We start from the raw sequence: 16,455 nt of genomic DNA on the forward strand, positions 1-16,455 counted from the left end.
CATCTAAAGTTTATAGAACCTGTGAGGTAATAAAAGTATCATTGTGTGGGGTTTGGGAGAACTACATGTAGGGAACTCCCAATGAGGATACTCTTTTTGGTAATATAAATTCACAACTGTTGTTCTACTTACCACTGGAGAATTGCCTGATTCCCTGAGAGGTCAAAGTATTGTCACAGGTTTCATTACTCGTATGTGTCAGAAATAAGACTTGAGCCTATGTCTTCTAGACTCTAAGGCAGGGTTTTCCCTCTACTTCAACAACAATACTGTATGAGGATGTATTCTGATGGACGTGGAAATCTTCAACATAAAGAAGATCCAACTCACTTCCAGTTGATCAATGATGGACAGAAATAACTACACCCAGAGAAGGAACACTGGGAAGTGAATGTAAATAGTTAGCACTACTGTCTATATACCCAGGTTACTTATACCTTCCTTCGGAAGCTAATAATTAATGTGCAACAAGAAATGGTATTTACACACATATATTGTATCTAGGTTATATTGTAACACAAGGCATTTCATAATTAATGTATCATTATTATAATTTTATAGAGGAAGAAACAATGATTCATAAAATTTTAAGGATTTGTCTGAAGTCACAGAGTTAATACACATTAGATGTGATATTTTAACTTAAGTCTGTCTAATTCTATGACCAACCCTAAATTCACTATTGAGAAGACTGAGCAGGGTGATTACACACACACACACACACACACACACACACACACACACACACACACACAACCATAAATTTTGCATTCTGTAATTTTTTGTAGACTACAAGATTCTTCAAAAAACATGCATTTTCTTTCTCTTTGACAGTAATTAAAATAATAGATAATTATAAAGCCAACAAAGAAGATTCATTTAATCCAACGAATAGATATGATATGACTTTATTTCACAGGAACATAAGCAAAATAACACAGGAAAATACAAGAGAACTGCACATAAGAAAAGACAAAGCATATTTCATTTTCCAAGGAAAAACGATAGATAATATTCTTATGCATTGTAATTAGAAAAAAATCACAACTTTCATTTGAATAAAAAAGATACTTAAATAAAGATTTCTACTATACTCCTCACCAATCTCCCTTAGTTCAGGTTTCCCTGATGCTTTATGAATAATGTGGAAAAATTAGAATAAATCATATATTAGCCTATTCATTCAAGAGCCATCAATAACAAAGAAGTAATCAAATACACATAATAAATTATTGTTGGGCACACCAATGATTTTGGTAGCTTACTATAAGCAATCATTAATTAAAAGCTTCTTAGATCAATATGAAGACATGTGAAAAGGCATTACATGATTTTTTTTTAATCATCAGACGTAAAATATAATCATTAACTATAAAATGTACTATTCAGTAATGTGACAATTTTAACCAATTGTTAAAATAAAAAAAAATGTTCAAATCAGCATTCAAATTATACTTATCACAAAGGACTTCCAATTCAGGAAAGGCTAAAGTGAAAAAAGAAAACATGCATTAGGGCATATAAATATTATTTATTTTTTTATATAAACAGGGCCCTTGAGTATACCTAGAAATGAATAAATCGGAAATTTGTTGTTTAACATAACATAATTTCTAAAGTAAGTATATATGAAAATATATCTGACTTGAATAAATCAATTCTACTAAAGGAAAATATAGTGATGGTCTCAGCAAATTCTTTTAACTCAACTGAGGTTTTATGCTACTAAACAAGCAAATATTGAAATAAGATGCCTTTGAGTTTCTTTACAAACTCAAGTAATCTAGGAAACATTGTAAAAGTTAGACCTTATATTATGTAAGTATATAAGATTTATTTCACTTACAGCTTCTGAAGCCTGTAAATGCATTGAAGAGGGATTTCATGTACTAAATAAAATCATTAAATAATGGTAAATATTTCAGTGGCATTCATCTCCTTTCATTTATAAAACAATCATTTATTAAACTCATAATATCTGTAAGTTGCTAATGATAAAAAGACAAAAATTAAATGGTCTTTGCCCCTTAGGGACTTTCATTTTATATTGGAAAAGTCTTCCATAAGATATGGCTTTGCATACAAGAATTTTAAAAATAAAACTGGCAATTATACTTTGTTTCAAAAACGTATTTTGCAAGATCCAAAAAACTTTAATATGCAAACAAGCAGCAGCGTATTTTCCAGGGGTGTACACACTGATAATGAGGTTGGGATACCCATTGCCAGAACCAGATCAGTGTATGTGTGAGGTTTGAAGGGAAGAAGGGGAAAGAAGTGTTAGACTGTCAAGTTCTACAGAACTGAATGCTGACCTCACTGTTGTATGTCTCTGAAACCTGGATGGCATGGATGCCATGCCAGAAAAGTGAATTGCTTTCATTTGGACTGTTTCATGGCAGGCCAGACATTGAGGCTGTTTCTCTAACTAAACTGACAAGCATTCAAATTCTGCTGTAGACAATAGCCAGTAGTGCTGGCTACATCGAATGTCAAGTATGCTCGCTAAAACACTAAACTATGGAGGACTCAGGGTACAGTCTCACATAATGCTCAGAAAGACACTCAAAATCTCTTAAGAAAGATCATTAGAATTAATCATGGAGTATAGGAAACACTGACAAAGGACTGATAGAATGGCATGCCTTCATCAGATAAGGTGCTGTTTTCTATAAAGAAAGCATAATTGAAGTAGTGCAAAAGAAATGGGAAATACACAAATTTGAAGAATCCACCTAAGTGTTCAAATAAGACTTTTTATGCCTGACCTGGGACAGAGCTTTCTTAACCTGTTTTGGTCTGATCTGCCACAAGCAGATACATTGTAACTTGATTTTAACATAGTGCGATCATTTTGGTTCAGCTGGAAAACAAAAGACAACAATAACTAGTCAAAAGGCAAAGACTTTTATAAAAGCCTGCCTACTTAAGGCAATCCAAAAAGGCAAAAATCAGGGCTGAGATTCAAACTCTGTGACTCTGAACACTGTGCTTTTAACAATTACCTACATAATGCAACTTTGCCTCCTTTACCTTTGTAAATTATCTCTGAAATTAATCCTTTGAGTTAAGGTAGGAAGTCATTAACAGGCACAGGTAACAGACATGTACTTAATTGTTAGAATTTAGCATTGTGTATGTCATTAGTTCTGCAATGCATTGTAATTTTATAAATGTAAGTTGCATGACACATCAATAAATTTGTATATACATATACATACACATATACACATAGACATATATATGTATGTATATATATATATATATATACATCTGCAGAAACATCCACACTCAATATCCACACTCGTCCTTTTAAATGAGGTTTTGATTTAATGCAAAAAAGAAAAAAAAAACTTTCTTAAAAATTCTCAAAAAATACAACAAAAAGTAAAGTTTTTCCATTATTAGAGCTCTTCAAAACTGAAGTTGAAGGATCACTTGTATAGGATAATGGAAATAAAATGTTTATTTTAGGTCATAGAGAACTAAATGAACTTTCAAATCTAAGATTCTTCCTGCCTCCTTCCTAAGTTTTCAGATTATTACTAAAAGTGATACATATTTTAAAAATGTATTGTATTTGATATGCAAACAACACTTCTTTATAGAGGTACAAATTTTAGGAACAAAGGTAAATTATTTTAATAACTTAGAAATTTTGAGAAATGTGTAATCTCTTTTATATATCATTAACTTCCACCAATTATGGTCACAACTCCTTCACAACTTTTATAATTGCAAAGGCTTATTTCTTATTCTTCAGTAAATCTTCCATACTGAATTTTTCTAATATAGTGAAGAACTTTCATTTTTTTATTTGTGAAAATACCAAGATAAACAAACAAACAAACAAACAAAATATATATATACACATATGTACACATATTTAAACATGTATGTAAATACACAAACACTAATATGTACATGCATATATGTATTTATACATATATGTAAATATATAAGCACATGTACATACACATGCACATACACATATACATGCATATACACATATACAATTGTATATATAAATGTCTATAATGTTCTTTGTTTGGTTTTCTGAAGGTCTCTGGAGCAGCTTTCCTTTCAACAGATTAATCACCAGAAGAATAGCCTGGTGTTAAAAGTCCAAAGTCCAAATTCTATATTGTCATTTTCGCCTGGTGCTCTTAGCTTTCTCCTGGCCTTCAAAGGGGACTTGGTTTCAATGGCGAAAATGTAGGAGACCAGGCCAGACACCAGGAGCCTTACTGAAGATGGAATTGAATCTCTCTTTCCTTGCCTCCAAGCTCCTGTCTCCAGTCCTTTGTCTTCTCTTCTCTGAATCTGGCTGAAGCTCACAGCTTATATGCTCTACACTAAGTATAAACCAATAATTATATCACTAGGAAACCATTATTTGTTGTAAGATTAAATCAATAATATTGAATTTAGAGGGTTATTAAGCACCATGCTAAACTAGATAACAATTGTATCATCAATTCCACTGACTTAATATCTTGTAAGAATCCTTGTTTCAGAGTTCTGCCCATAACAAATGTTTATATTACATATTATATATGCATGTGTATAATTTTTAGAATATGACATGCTTCCTTCTGAGATCATAAGTCTTTGATATTGAATTTGGCTCCATGTTGACAAATATTATTTTGCATATTGCATTTTAAAACTTTGGTTTTTTTCACACTTTATATTATTTGAGTGGCAGCCTGGGGAAGGAAAAAGAACCAAAAATGGAGTTTCTGACAGATTGTGAGTACAAATTCTAGTTCTTCTTACTGACATTAAATAAATGAATTTATCTATTTGGGCCTCTATTTATTTATTGGTTAAAAGATGGGATTGGACCCTAACTGTCCTTTCTGGCTCTAAATCTCAATGTTTTGGATTATATTTTATTAAAAAACCTGTGTATTTTCCCTCTAGCTTTAAATCTAAGATCACAGATTTGTTCTACATAATTCATCCCTGTCTCCCATATTTTCATTAAAACTCTTTAGGGTTGATTTACTTTGTCTTGTATCCTATAGCCTTAAACTAATTAGAAAATTTACATTAGTCCTCATGAATTAATGAATGAATGAACAAGTTAACTTGCACAAGTCAGAATTTTCTATATTTTGTGAGCCTTTTCTCAAAATCTCAGAATGAAATTGTCATCTCTGAGATAAGTAGCTGGCAACTCTCAGACCGAACAGCTTAAAAGACTAAACAAGCAGAGTTCGAAAAAAGAGAGGATGATAAAGTTGGAAATAAAAAAACGCCTAAACTCAGAGGCATTTCTCATGGCCAGATGAAGGAGTATCCTCTGAAACATAGTTTAATGATCCATTTCAGTTCTAGCTGCCGCATCATTCATGTTCAAGGTTTTAAATGCTTCCTCTAGTGAAGCCATTTTTCCCCCTCTTCAAGATCTTTTGTTTATACTGTAAGAGGAACAGGATATTCATGTCAATGTTCCTAGAGACCAACTTGCAACTTGTAAAATGTTTTTTTTTTTTTTTTTTTTTTTTGGATGGAGAAAATAGCATGGGGGGAGGGGTATAAATTAGCTCTCATACCCTGCTAGGAAATTTGTTAAAATGAAAATCTACTTATAACTGATACTTAACTCATTTAGAAATTTACTCGCTTATTTAATAACAGTTCAATCTCTAAATTAATTTTCCATCTTTCATTTAAAAGTTATAGTGTTTATAAACATTATAACCATTTATTTCTACAAAATAATTTTATTGCCGTAAATATAAAATACAGATATAAATAGTCACTAGTTTCCCTTAACCAAGACCTTGATTAAATTGGATTTTACAAATGGAACTGAAGGTAAACCTGGACCAAATAAAATAAGCTGGAAACTGAATTACAATTTTTTTTTCTTTGATCAAAATCCATTGTTTGTATCTTGTTATACACCAAAACCAGGGGATTTTCACTAGATTGTAGGCTTCTTGTCTTTGGGGTAACAAATATCTCTACAAAAAATGACTTCTTTGATACAAATAAATGCCTGAAATGTATGAGAATAGCACTTTTAAAATCCCTAGAGTACCTGAGGATACTTCTCAAAATTTCTCTCTCCTGCTCTAAAAAATGGTGAACAAACTTTTCAAAGAATTCAGCAGATTTGGTATTTGCCATATAAAAGGAATTCCAAATTACATAGTTTATTTTGTCAAAAGATATTTTCAGAAATATGCCAACCAATGTTCAAACTAAAGTGATTATCAGATTGATATGATGCTACCATTTCCATAGCACTTGTATATTAGTTGATTTTTTTAAATACAAATATAATTTTAAAAATTTTGTTGAAAAGCAAAAGTCCTCCTTTCTAGCTAATTTGAACATATATTTACTAGTTTATATATTGTGATGAAGGTAGCTTTTGAAAGTGTTAAGACATTCTAATTTTATTTATTATTAATTATTGTTTATTTGTCTGAAAGTGTCAGTTTTATTAAAAAAAAAAGTGAAAACAATTTAAAAATGGGCTCCTATACGTGAACTTCCCCCCTCCAATGACATGATCTGTCCATTTGGATAAATAGAAATATACAATGGATTTCGAAAACATAATTCTTCATTTGGATATTAGGAGAGTAAAACTATAGAATATATTTGAATGTACTTTGAAATGAAGAACTTGGATCAAATGAATGTTAAGAAGTATTAGACTATGAGTCATTAGATATAGCTAGCTAGATAGAAAATCATAAAGTCCTTTACTTAAGATGATAGGAAAAGATAATGATAAATGTTCGAGGGAATGTGGGAAAATTGGGACACTAAGGCATTGTTCCTGGAGCTGTGAAATGATCTAACCATTCTGGAGAGCAATTTGGAACTATGCCCAAAGTGCTATAAAAGTGTGCATACCCTTTGAGCCAGCAGTGCCATTGCTGATTGTGAATGCCAGAAAATCACAAAGGAGGGGAAAGGATCCACATGAGCAAATATTTTTATGGTAGCAAAGATTTGGAAAATGATTAGATGCCCATGATTTGAGGAATGGCTGAACAAGTTGTGATACATACATGAGGGTAAAGGAATATAATTGTTCTATTAAAAAAAAAAAAACACAAAACAAACAAACAAACAAACAAAAACAAACAAACAAACAAACAAAAAAAACAATGGACAAATGAACAAACTGATTTTAGAAAGGCCTGGAAAGATTTACATGAACTTATGCTGAATAAAACAAGCAGAACCAGGGATACATTGTACACAATAACAGCAAAAATATCTGAAGATCAATTATGAAAGGCTTGATTCTTCTCAGGGACTCAGTGATTCAAAGCAATCCCAATAGATTTTGGAAGTAAATGCCATCTGTGGACAGAAAATACCCTTTGCATATAGAAAAAGAACTAAAGAGGTAATGTAATGAACATATACAATATTTATTTCTTTTTTCTGTTTTTTTTTTTAATCTCTCCCATGGTTTTTCCCTTTTGCTCTAATTTTTCTTTTCCAACACAATTCATAAAACTATGTGTATTAAAAATACAAAAATTTACTAGGAAAAATAAGATTCTTTACTTCTAATATGATTTTTATCCCACTTCTTTTTTGGGGAGTTTAGATTGAAAATCATATCAGAAATATAGAACATTTTACTAGTTTGTTAGCAAAAAAGAAAAACAACAAATAAACAAACAAACAAAAAAAACCAATCTAGACATATAACAATATGTCATACCATATGTCAAAATAGATTCATAATTTAGGTATTAAGAATGACATCATAAGTTACAGGAACAAAGGAGAAATTACTTTTCAGTTCTATAGATAAGGACATAAGAAGGATCACAGAGAAAAAATAAACATTGATAATATTCAACACATGATTTTCAAAAAGCTTTTTCTGCAATTTGCACTGGATTTTCCCAATACACTTAAAATTAGAAGAAACAATTAACTGAGGTGAGTGTAGATAGGAAGATTGCTGCTGTAAATTTGTCTGATAAGGCTGTTATTTCAAAGATGCATAAAGTAGGAATATGAGTCATTGTTGAACTGAGAAGTATTCAAATATTATGAAAACATTTTTTTTGTGGTAATAAAGAATTGGGGAATGAGGTAGACACCCATTAATTGGAGAATGGTGAATAAGATGTGTTATATGAAGGCAGTGAAATATTATTTTTATATAAAAATAGTGAATAAGTTGATTTTAAAAAGGCCTGCAAAGATTTATATGAACTAATAATGAACAAAACAAACTAATAACTTTATGATAAATCAAGAATAAATCAAAGAAAACTAAAAGAATGACAAAAAATTGAAGACTGTAAAAAACATTGGAAAACAATTTACCTGGAAAATAGATTCAGAAGAGATTATTTAACAAGTATTTGACTAGATGAGAACCATGACGAGAGAGAGAGAGAGAGAGAGAGAGAGAGAGAGAGAGAGAGAGAGAGAGAGAGAGAGAGAGAGAGAGAGAGAGAGAGAGAGTGTGTGCACAGTGGTCAGTTGAATGTGAAGAGCTGATGTCCTTAAAATGATATAAAACTAGGGGATGAGAGAGCCAAAGAGAAAACCAAAGGGAAAGGTAGCTGAGGTAATAAGAAAAAGCTTTTAGAATGGAGAAGAAGAGAGGAGATATAAAGGAGAATGAGTGGACCTTACTCTCATCTGAATAGGCTTATAGAGGGAATAGCATATACACTCAATTGAGTATAGAAATCTATCTTTCACTACAGAGAAAGTATGAGGGGAAAGACATAAGACAACAGAGGGTGAAAGAATGAAGAGCAGATTTGGACAGAGAGTAGTAGTCACAAGCAAAACACTTTTGATGAGGAATAGGGTGAAATAAGAGAGAGAATAAGATAAGGTTGGGGGATATAGTTAGCAAGAGTATCTATAAAGAGAATGAAACAAGTTTTTCTGATAAAGTCCTCTTCTCTCAAACTTGCAGAAAACCAAATCAAATTTATAAAATGACCCATTCTCCAACTGACACATGATAAAAGTACATAAATCTTTTTTAGATGAAATAATTATATCTATCTATAGTCATATTTTAAAGAAATGATCTCACTGTTGTTGGAAAAATGAAAATTAAAACAATTCTAAAATACTACCACATATTTATTAGACAGACTAATAAACCAGAAAATAAGGATGAAAATTTTTGGAGAAAAATTTGGAGAAATGAGTCTTTAATGGTGGAGGCATGAGCTGATTTCACTATATTTAACTATTCTCTAGAGCAGTTTGTAATTATGCCTAAAAGGCTACAAAACTACATATACTCTGATCTTGCAATATCACTACTAGGTTTGTAATCCCAAAGTGTAAAAAACAAAAAGGAAAAAGATCTATATGTACAAAAATATTTATAATATCTCTTTTCAGGAGAGATAATTGGAAATTGAGGGGATATTCATTAATTGGGAGAGAATGAAAAACTGTGGCATGTGATTTTTGATAGAATACTTTTATGGCATGAGAGCTGATGAATAGGATATTCTCAGAAAAACCTGGAAAGACTTTTGTGAGCTAATAGAAAGGGAGATGTACTGTGTACCATATAACAGCAATAATGTAAGATAATCAATTATGAAAAGTATAATAGAATAACTATTTTCAACAATATAAAGATCTTTGAAAACTGAAAGATTTATAATGAGAAATGCTATCTGTACTCATAGAAAGAACTAATGGTATTTGAATACTGATTGAAGCATTTTTAAGTTACTTTATCTTTATTGAGAATTTTTATTTTTTCAGGAAGTAGTTATCAATATTTTCTTTCATAATATAACTGTTATGGAAATGTTTTGAGTGATGATACATGTAGAATTCATATAGAACAGTTTGGTCAATGGAAGAAGAGAAAGGGAGAGAATCTGGAACTAAAAGTTTTAAAAATGAATGTGAAATTGTTTTTATATATAACTGGGGAAAATAAAATACTAAATAAAATTTAAAAAGCAATTGAAATTTTCAATAGTCATATGAAAATGTCCCTATAATAACTAGAGCAATTAAAGATTGAAGAAACTCTAAAATCAAGAAGAAGAAGGAACAAATGTTGGAGAGCACATAAATGTACTCTTGGTAGAGCTCTGTTGGAAAATTCTTCAACCTAGAAGTATTAAGGCTCTCATGGAGAGAAATTTCTCCTATCCTAGTACATTTGATTAGAATCAATGCATCAGTAAACAATATTGAAAGATTAAAAGTTTTAGTTGGCCTTAGGGCATTGTCACTTGCCAGGTGGATTGCAATAGCCCAAAGAATACATATGAACATATTTAATAATTCAGCATTTTATACATTTTTATAATTTATCAAATAAGAAAATTTCACTTACTATCAGGTGAGACTGCTCAGCAACTTTCCTTATTTGAGAGACTGAGGAATAGGGATGATAGGTTAGGAAATTTTTGAAGAAATATATTAACCTTGGAGTTTGAGGAGTTGCTCTAGACTAGGTCTGTTTCACTGAGATAAAGTTTTCTCTTGAGTTAGTCCCATTAGAATATTCTAAATCTACTGGGAGATTCCTACAGGTTCAGCTAGTTGTTTAATAAAATATAATCTCTGGATCTGTATCTATTTACACAAGCCTTAGCTTTGTTTCTTTGAACTCTATCCCTTTTTTTCCCCCAGGGAGATTTTTCCCCAAAAAAAACTCATAATATGTTATATCCATTTTCTATAAGGCTATGAATTATTATAATCATTCCAGAAAGTAAAATTTAAAATTATACCCAAAATGTTACTGATCTATCTAAGCTCTTTAATCCAGATATATCACTCCTAGGCTTGTAAACCAAAAGATCAAAGAAAAAGGAAAAAAAGACTGCACACATTTTCTAAAGTTTTTATTGTAGGTCTTTAATTTTTTGGCAACAAAAAAGAATGAGTATACTCAATAATTATGGAATGGCTGAACAGACTATGACATATAAATATATTATAACAATAATGTGTGGCAAGAAATGATGAAGGTGATGGCTTCAAAAATGTAGATAGATTTTTTGAACTCATGAAAAATAAAAGCAATAATATCAGTAGAAAAATTATTAACTAACAACTTTGTGAAGAGAAACAACCCTTAAAAGACATAAAAGATATAATAAGTGCAATAAGCAACAATAGCTAGACAGGGATGGAAAACAAACAAAATAACAACAGTGACAAATATGCTATCTGCCTCCTGACAGAAAGATGATTAAGTTAAAGTATAGTTTGAGATTGGTGTCAACACACTAATTTACTAGCTTACTATCTATATTTTTGTTTTGTTTGGTTTGGTTTGTTTTTTATTTATTTACTGAAATTTACTGAAAACTAAGAAAAAAACAAGAAAAAAAAATAAAATAGATAAAGATAGAAAAAGGAAAAATATATAGTCATGTGCCCAGCACAATATTAGGGAGGATTCAAAATATTTAAAAATAAATTTGCCTTTTAAGAAATCATATATAATAATAGAAGAAATTATATATTCATGATTATCCATCTTTTCTTTACTTCCTTAGAAGTTATTCATTTTTTTCTTTGATAAGAACTATTTATTTTATTATTTTTCCCCCTTTAATCCTCCCCCCCTCCCAAGCAGGATAGAGTTAAGCAGATATAGGTATATGTGTATATCCATACACATATTCACAGCTATATACATACATATATACATTTACATATACATACACATATGCATATGCACATACACAGAATGCTTGTAAAATAATATTAAAAGGCTCTCATGGAGAGTAATTTCTCCTACCCTAGTTCATTTGATTGGAATCAATGCATCAGTAAACAATATTGAAAGAGTTAAGAGCATAATTACATATTGCTCTCAAGAATGGTTGGATCAAAAATAGATAATTTTCATCTTTTCTTTGCTTCTTTAGAGGTTAGCCATTTTTTTTCTCTGATGGACACTTTTTGTTTTATTCTTTTTTCTCCCTTTCATACCCCTCCACCTCCCCTAAGAAGGCTAGAGTAAAGCAGAGATATAGGTATATGTGTATATCCACACACATATTCACAGCTACCAGAATACATGTACACATTTACATATAAATACACATATGCATTTATATATACATAGAATGCTTGTAAAACATTATTAACAATTAACATATAAAATAGTTTTTTCTCTTGATTGAATCTTTTAAGGTGATTAATGATTACTAGCCCTGCTTTCTTTTCCAATATATTCTATTCCTGATCCTTGTTGTAGCATTTCTACATCTTTTATTTTCTACCTTTATATATATATATATATATATATATGTATATATACATATACATATATATATTTTTTATATTTTATATATAAATTCTACTCCTTAACTTGCTTTGCTGTACTTAATCTCTCTTTCCTCCATCCATGGATCCCTTCCTAATCTTCTCTTCACACATTTTTTCCTTCCTCTTTATTCCATTCTTATTAATTTACATAATTTGTGCTATACATTTGCACAGACTTTTATAACCCACTTTATCCTATTCCCTCTCCCATTATTTCTTTATAGATTTAGAATGGTGCTACATCCTTCATGGTATCTCCCTGTCTCTTTCTCTTTCTCTCTCTCTCTCTCTCTCTCTCTCTCTCTCTCTCTCTCTCTCTCTCTCTCTCTCTCTCTCTCCCCCCCCCTGTTTTTTCCCCCCCTTTGGATCTGCTGTTCTTTATGTTTCACATTTAATTCTGTTTTTAATATGTTATGTTTGATTTCATTATTTCTTGGTCTCATACCTTCACTGTGTTCCCAATTTTAATTTTCAAATAATTATTTTATTCCTTACAACTCTGTATCCCTTTCTAATTAAGGTGTTTTAAAATAATCTTTTTTTTTCATGACTTTTATTTATTTATTTATTTATTTATTTAGGTTCACCCCCCCCCCCAGTCTCTTCTCATTTGCTTTTTCAAATCTTTTTTTTTTTTTTTTTTTTTTTTGAGTTCTTCTATAAATTCCTTCTGGGAAGGTGGCCTTTTTTGGTTACTCTTTGTGGTAGAAATGGCATTTTTTAAAAAAAATTCTATTTGTGGGGGAAATTGCAAGAGCTTGAAATTTACCAACCTATCCCACCATCTCCACAGAATCCTTCCCCCAATCATTTTTATAGAACAATAATAATCTATAACATTCATAGGACATAACTTATTCAGCTATGCTCTAACCATTGGACATCCACTGAATTTCCAGTTCCTTGCCAAAGTCTGCTACAAACATTTTTGCACATGTGAGTCCTTTTCAACTTTTATATGATCTCTTTGTGATACAGGCTCAATGAAGCCCCTGCTTGATCAAAGTTATGTACAGTTTGATAATCCTTGGTTCATAATTCCATCCATATTGCTTTTGAGAATGGTTGGACCAAAAATAGATAATTTTAATCATATTAAGTTAAAATTATATAAACAAAACAAATGCTGAAAATATTAGAAGGGAAGCAAGAAACTGGGAAATATTTTTATGTTCAAAGATTCTAATACAGGCCTCATTTCTAAAATATATAGAGAATTGACTCAAATTTATAAAAAATTCAAACCATTTTCCAATTGGTAAACTGTCAAATGATATGAATAGACAATTTTCAGAAGAAGAAATTAAAACCATCTCTACTTATATGAAAAAGTACTCTAAAGCTCTATTGATAAAAGAAATGCAAATTAAGACAACTCAGAGGTACCACTACACACCTGTCAGATTGACTAAGATGACAGGAAAAGACAATGATGATTGTTGGAAGGGATATGGGAAAACTGGCACACTGATACATTGTTGGTGGAGTTGTGAAGTGATCCAACCATTCAGGAGAACAATTTGGAACTATCCCCAAAGGGCTATCAAACTTTGCATAACCTTTGACCCAGCAGTGTTTCTACTGGGTTTATATCCCAAAGAGATTTTAAAGGAAGGAAAGGGACCCACATGTACAAAAATGTTTATGGTAGCCCTTTTTGCAGTGGCTAAAAACTGGAAACTGGATTCCCATCAGTTGGAGAATGGCTGAATAAGTTATGGCATATGAATTTTATGTAATATTATTGTTCTATAAATAATGACCAGCAGGATGATTTCAGACAGGCCTGAAGAGATTTACATGAACTGATCCTAAGTGAAGTGAGCAGCATCAGGAGATGATTGTATACAGCAACAATATTATACAAGGATCATTTTTGATGGACATGGCTCTTTTCAACTATAAGATGATTCAGACCAGTTCCAATTATCTTGTGATGAAAAGAGTCATCTACACCCAGAGAGAAAATTGTGGGATTGTAGATCATTTTCACTTTTTGTTGTTCTTTACTTGCATTTTATTTTCTTTTTCATTTCTTTTTCTTTTTGATTTGATTTTATTTTTTTAAGGCAGCAAGATGATTGTATAAATGTGTATGCATATATTGTATTTAACATATATTTTTAATTTTACCATGCTTACGATATGTTGCATTACTTGTTATTTAGGGGAGGAGGTGAACATAATGGGGAAATTGGAACACAAAGTTTTGCAAGGGTTAATGTGGAAAAATTATCCATGCACATCTATTGAAAATTAAAAAAGTTTTAACAACAAAAATTTCCAAATATAAATCATGGTTGGATCAATTCACAACTCCACCAACAATGTATTAATGTCCCTGTTTTCCCACATCCTCTCAAATATTTATCAGTACCTTATCCTTTCATCTTAGCCAATCTGAGAGATGTGTAGGGGTCCATCAGAGTAATATTTATTTGAATTATTTAATCAATTGTGATTTAGAGCATTTTTCATATTACTAGAAATAGTTTAAATTTCTTTTTCTGAAAAGTGTCTGTTCATATCCTTTGACCATTTATCATTTGGAGAATGATTTGTTATAAATTTGAGTCACTTCGCTATGTATTTTGTAAATGAGACTAGAGCTTCATTTTTGCTGTTTTGACGATGTATCTTGAAGATATTTATACTTCATATCAGATAAACACAGATCTTAAGGTCTTTCTAATGTCTTATTAAATTGTCTCAGGAGGATTCCTCTTCTGCCCAAAGTTTAATTTGTTTTTCACTGGTGTATAATCTCTCTGAGGTACAATTTTGTTGTTTGTGGGGGAAATATAGAGATCTTGTAATTTTCTGACTTACTCTGCCATCTTTCCAGATTCTTTTCCAATCTCAAATCTTTTTATGAATATTTTTATTATTTTTGTCATTGGAGAGAGAAAAACATTTTTTTCAGATAAGTACCAAGAAATAAAAGAGGAAAATGCAGAAGATAGGAGGAAAATAAAACTAATTTTTTTAGCTGAAAATTTAAAATAAAATTTGAAACTAACCAAGTATGAGAAGGATTCCTCACTTCTATTCTTTGTTGCTATAGAAACTCACTGTCATCCTTCCAGAAAAGAGTGGTGCTTTATCAGTTTTATGTATGTGATAATTGGAATTTCCTCTCTTTCATCTAATGGTTCTTATATGTTCTATATACCTCAAAGGGATTATTTTTTGTGAGTGGATTAGAAAATAACTATATTCATGCAAGTATAGCATATTAAGAGTATTAACTAATAAAAATACAATCTTATTTTATGACTCAGATTCATCATAAATTTCAGTGGTCATTGGTATCATTCAATGGTTTTTCAATCAGTTTCTGTTGTGGCTGACTTTTTGTGACAACTTTTGACGTTTTATGGCAAAGATACTAGAGTAGATTGTCATTTCTTTCTCTAGTTCATTTTACAGATGAAAAAAGTAAGACAAAAGTGTTATGTGACTTTTCCAGACTCATATAGCAAGTAAGTGTCTGAGAGGTGCATATCAGCCAGTGTGCCACCTACTTCCCATTAACAGTGTAATTATGTAGGGCTAACTTACTCAGGGACCAGATGTTATAGATTTCTCTTCATCACTTCATTATGATCCTGCTGTAACCCATTCTAGGATTACCTGTATGACTGGCATATAAATTTATGCTTGTAGAATTAAGGTTTCATAGACCAAGATCCTATGTGGAATTGAATCAATTTACCCCTTGTTGTATTCTGAACTTGCCAGAGCAATCACTGTGTTGTAGCAAGTACTATATAATTAGCCTAATTTAATTATTGGAATTCACCATTGGTGAGAAGAAATATAGACTCAAAATTTAAGACCTGAGTTAAAATATAGTTTCATAGAATCTTCCTGGATTTATATGCCTAACCAGATAATTTAAACACTTATTGTCTCAGTTTTTTTCTTTTGTAAAATGCAGATAATAATACCTACCTCTTGGATGTTGTAAGAATCTAATGAAATGACAATTTTAAAAGACTTAACACATGGTAAATGCTGTATAAAGGCTAGTTGTTGTTTATGTTGTTATTGAAAACTGATGGAGGAAAGTTGAAAGAATTTATCTGTCTTTAATCTTTTCAATAAAATTGAGGCCCTTATTTGGTTGAATATATTCTTTACAGAGAGGTTGCAATAATATTTATCACACAG

Source organism: Sminthopsis crassicaudata, chromosome 1 (genome assembly GCF_048593235.1).
Source record: "Sminthopsis crassicaudata isolate SCR6 chromosome 1, ASM4859323v1, whole genome shotgun sequence".
Classification (NCBI taxonomy): Eukaryota; Metazoa; Chordata; class Mammalia; order Dasyuromorphia; family Dasyuridae; genus Sminthopsis; species Sminthopsis crassicaudata.